This window comes from Galeopterus variegatus, unplaced genomic scaffold, assembly GCF_000696425.1.
Source record: "Galeopterus variegatus unplaced genomic scaffold, G_variegatus-3.0.2 Scaffold2821, whole genome shotgun sequence".
Taxonomy (NCBI): Eukaryota; Metazoa; Chordata; class Mammalia; order Dermoptera; family Cynocephalidae; genus Galeopterus; species Galeopterus variegatus.
The window spans coordinates 184,737-190,141 of NW_007728932.1; the positions used below are offsets into that span (position 1 = coordinate 184,737).

The 5,405-nt window shown below is 46.0% G+C and overlaps 1 pseudogene; it reads left to right on the top strand.

Annotated features, from left to right (window-relative positions):
• The first annotated feature begins 3,270 nt into the window (after positions 1-3,270).
• LOC103598992 lies at positions 3,271-4,977 on the top strand (annotated as a pseudogene).
• Positions 4,978-5,405: the final 428 nt, after the last annotated feature.

The window sequence follows — 5,405 nt, forward strand, 5'->3', positions numbered from 1 at the left end:
TGCAGATAGAAGTGAGTACATATCTAGGAGCTGTCTCTCCAGAGGAAAGGCTTGGGCAGCACTCTCTCCCATTATGTTAGTCCAAAAACACAGAGTAGTTCATGCTCACTGAGATCACCAACCTGTGTCTCCACCAGGAGGAAAATGGTGGCAGCTTCCAGAAAACCATGAGAGTTGTTGCTAAAATGTTCTCTTTTGCTCTGGATACTAGATCAAAAAAGGTCACCTTACCAGGCTGAAAACGGAGATGAGCATTGCAGGCAATGAGAATAGTACGTGCAAGAAAAGGAACCATAGAAGAGTGTTCTAAAAATACTGAAAGAAATTCACTGTGACATAGAGTACGTGACCAAGAGGGTCCCAAAGGGAGTCTGGGACCATATTTTAAAAGGCTTTCTATTTCATACTGAGTTTGGAGTTGGTTTTGGAGAAAGATAAGTCCTGGGGCAGGGAGGAGAGCAATCTATAAATGGGAAAAGATTGGCAAGATGTCCTTTTTCCTCTCCTCTCTCTGGGATTCCAATTCATCAGGACAGACTTAGCTCAGACACCATCACACACATTCTGCAAGACTCTCTGACCAACCCCACAGATAATACTTCACACACACACACACACACACACACACACACACACACACAAACACACACTCCACAGATCATACTTCCTCCTTGATGCTCCCATTTCACCTTCTAACTGCCTTTATCCCACACTTAGAGCGATCTAGCAGAAGAATTCATTTACATGTCTGCTTCCTCGACTAGAACATGTTATCTGCTTAAGAGCAGGGAACGTATTTTATCCATCTCTATACATTGCCTGGCGCACAGTAGGAATTCAATATATGTTTACTAGATGAAAGAAATTGCTGTTCTATTTTCTGTAGACAACTTAGCAGGCTCAGAGTTTGGTTCTGCTCCTGTAAGGAGGGTGTAGTGGTAAGATTTGCCTCCGTAATACATTGGATGGACATCACACATGCTGCTCCCTACTACTGATTTCTAGTCAGTTAAGATTTGTGCAAAACCTACTAAGGGTGAATTTTGTTTATTATTTGTTTATAGTACATTACAGCTAATGCTTTGGTATTGAAAATCCACTGTACTTTTTCCTCATTTAGTTCCAAAAGAGAAGTCAGGAGATATTCTTTCCCCTTTAAGTAACGGGCATGGTATACCAACAAAAATACTTGTAAAGAACATGTGCATCCACTTTTCATTTGTCTTAGATCAAAATTAGTTGTTTCTCCTCCATTATCTCATAAAAGCATGTGATTTATGAAAGAAACTAAAGTGAATATCATTAAAACTGATTACCCTAAGTGAATGGTGACGTATATGTGGGTTTACAATTACGATTATGATGTTAGAGAAATAATGATCAGTGGGACAATGTGATATATTGCAGTGTTGGTAAAAGACTAAGAGCAAAGGCCCGTGGAGAAATCACACCTGCTGATCTGCAATAGGGCCTGAACGGGACGAAAGAGACATTTGTCTAAGCCTCCACCCTCTGACACAGCCCCCAGGGGACAATGTCCGCCGTTTGCCCAAGCTGGCCAATGTCCTCTCTATCCCAGACCTCGGTGACAATTCTGAGCCCACCGGTCTTAAGCAGGAACCCAGGGGCAGAAGCGAGCGCGCAACGGGAAGGGGCAGGAACGTTGTGTGAGGGAGGAGCAGGTGCATGTGGCACTCTTCCCACACGTGCTCCCGACCCCAACTGGGACAACCGCTGCCTCGCCCTCTGCTCATTGTGTCCTGGATCCCTCCCCGTCCCACTCACTCTGGGTCTTGCTGCATCAATGACCTTCCCTTCTTGCATCTCATCCCTCTCTCACGTGACCTCTACCTCTCAGAACTTCTCTGCCTCGAAAAATCCTTAAATTGCATCATTATTCCTCTGTTTACGTCCCCCACCAAACTGATGGGAAACGCAGCCCGTCTTCACTCCCTGTACTTTCTCACCCCTCCCCACCTCCTTAACCCTCTGAGTCTGGAGCTGATGCCCCCATCCCACATCCCTCCCCGTCCCACTCACTCTGGGTCTTGCTGCATCAATGACCTTCCCTTCTTGCATCTCATCCCTCTCTCACGTGACCTCTACCTCTCAGAACTTCTCTGCCTCGAAAAATCCTTAAATTGCATCATTATTCCTCTGTTTACGTCCCCCACCAAACTGATGGGAAACGCAGCCCGTCTTCACTCCCTGTACTTTCTCACCCCTCCCCACCTCCTTAACCCTCTGAGTCTGGAGCTGATGCCCCCATCCCACTGACCTGCTTCCAAATGACATAAACAAACACCTCGGTGTCGAATGCCACCGCCTGTCATTGGGTCTCCATCACACCTGACCTCTCAGAAGCCTTTTATGACTGCTTGGAATTCTCCTCGCTTTTAGGATCCAAATATTTACCTCTCGTGACCCCGTTTACCTCTCTAACAAACCCTGTCTCCATCTCCTGCCATCTACCTGTGGGTATCTTCAAGAATTTGTCCTCACCTTTTCTCTCCTCTCCCTCATTTTTTCCCCTCATGACTTAGATGACTGTCACTCTGTGGCTGACTCTCAAATCTCTGACTCCAGACAACCATGCATCCCCTTGTTCCTGGCTCCCACTGACACAATGTTCCCTCTTCACCATTTGTCCCTGGGCACAGTTCACTGTAGTACTAGGCATTTTACCATAATGGCCCAAAGTTAGAGAGTCAGATAGAAACAGGCTGAACATCCAACTCTGCCATATGTTTGTGTCTGACTTTGGAGAAGTTTCATAACCACTCTGAGCCATAATTCCCCCATCTGTAGAACCAAAGATAACTACTCCTTGCTTCATGTGGTTTTTGCGAGAGTTAAAAGAATCCATGTAATTCACCTGGCCCATAATTGCTGCATAGGTTTTAGCTGTTATTATTAACTTACTCAGTAAATGTTTACTGAATAAGAATGAACTTTGAGGATGCTTTGGGCACTGTAGCAGGAAGGTGTGAGGGGGACATGAGGTTTGAAGACTTTTGAGCCTCCTCATATCCTCTAGTGTGGAGTAAAGGCACCTCCTCCAGGGAGGCCAATCGAGCCCAATGAGGATGGCTGACCTTTACAAAATATTACTTTTTAAAATATTTGCACGTAAGCAATATAATTATCTTTCAGATTAAGGTGTTTACCCACTTTAGCCTGCTGGATGCAAACCTCATTATGAGGTGATTCCGGTCTTTGTTGATTACTTAAATGGAAAAGTTACCTCGATGGAAACTGCACAGGGAAAAGCGGAGTAGGTGGCTGGAGCAGAAGCAGCAACTGAACAAGTAGCTGAGGTTGTCAAGAGCAATGGTGAAGATGGCGGCAGCGGGTGGTGGAGGTGGCGGTGGCTGCTGTTACTGGGATGGCAATGAGGGCATCCAGGCCCCCAAGCAGCTAAGACTGAAAACGCCAGCGACCAGCACAGAGGCGGAGGTGGAGGTGGTGGTGGTGTCAGTGGCGGTGGAAGGGCCTGGGATGCAATGGCAGAGAGAACTACAACGACCCACACAAAACTACTACCTCTCCAGTTGTCCACTTCAGGGACCAGATTGACAGCATGGTGAAAGCTGACCTCGTGGAGGCCTTGCAGGAGTTTGGACCCATCAGCTATGTGGTAGTAATGCCTAAAAAGAGACAAATGCTGGTGAAATTTGAAGATGTGTAGGAGCCTTGCAACACAGTGAACTATGCCAGCTGACAACCAAATCTACATGGTGGCTTGCCCAGCTTTTGTCAATTACCAGCCAGAAGATCTTCTGCCCCAGGACTCAGATGACTCCAGTGTGCTTTCCTTTACCATCCTGAACCCCATCTATTCCATTACCACATATGTTATTTACACTATCTATAATCCTTGTGGCCCAGTCCAGAGAATTGTCATTTTCTGGAAAAATGGAGTCCAGGCCATGGTGGAATTTGATTCTGTGCAAAGTGCCCAGTGAGCCAAGGCCTCGCTCAGTGGGGCTGACATCTATTCATGCTGTTACACTCCAAAGATCAAATATGCGAAGGCTACATGCTTGAATGTGTTCAAGTATGATTAGGATACTTGAGACCACAAAAACCCCAACCTCAGGGGACAAGGTGACCCTGGCAGCAACCCCAGCAAACACCAGAGGTAGCCTCCTTTCCTGAGAGATCACCCCCCAGAATGTGGAAGGCCCCATGGTGAGAACCAAAGCCAATACCATAGTGAGGGCTATGCTCTTCTCTACCTCACTACAAAGGGAGAAGAATGGGCCCACCAGTGGAGGGTCCCCACCAGGGCCCAAGTTGCCATGGCCCCCACAAGGGGTACCCCCACTCCCTCTCCCACCACTAAGTATGACCTCCACACCCACAGCCCTGTGCTCATGGTCCATGGCTTGGATCAATCTAAGATGATTGTGACCAAATCTTCAATGTCATCTGCTTGTATGGCAATGTAAAAGAGATGAAATTCATTAAAAGCAAGCTGGGGGCTTCCATGGTGGAGACAGCTGATGTATATACTGTGAACCAGGCCATTACCCACCTCAGTAACAACTTCACGTTCAGGCAGAAGGTGTCTGTGTCTCCAAGCAGCCAGCCATCAAACTGGTCAGTCATATGAGTTGGAAGACGGGTCTTGCAGTTACAAAGACTTCAGCAAGTCAAAACTCAGTCAGTTCTCCATTCTGGAGTAGGCAGCCAAGAACCACACCCAGCAACAAGCTACACTTCTTCAGTGCCCCCCTGGAGGTAACCAGGAGAAATTTGAGATCTGCAATGAGCTGGGAGTGAAGCAGCCATCTTCTATTAAAGTATTCTCAGGCAAGAGTGGAATGCAGCTCCTCTGGGCTGCTGGAGTGGGAATCTAAGAGTAATGCCCTGGAGACTTTGGGCTTCCTGAAACATTACCAGATGAACAACCCAAATGACCCATACCCTTACATTCTGAAGTAGTGTTTCTCCACCGCTCAGCATGTCTCTTAATTAGGTGCCTAGAAAGAGTCCCATGTGAGCAGGAAAACGGTTTTTTTCCTTTATGCCATTTTGTTTGTTTGTTTGTTTTGGTTTTTCAAGAGTTCCTGTATTCCTTTTTTTAATGCTAGGTTAGTAGAAGCTTAACCATAATGGAAACACTGGAAGTCTGGAGGGAAAAGGAGAGAGGAACCGATAATCTCCCAAGATTAGTCTTCACTTTAAAAAAATTATTGTACATGTGATTTTTTCCTACTCATACATTTGTGCTGCCCATGTACTCTTGGCACATTTCAATAAAATTGGAAAATAAACATAGCATTAAAAATGGCACAAAAAGAATTGCTATTAAAGAAGGAAATCACCATTTGATTCTCCTAAAATTAAAACACCCCTCCCCAACTGCTGTGGATTGATTGAATTGTGTCCACCAAAGTCCA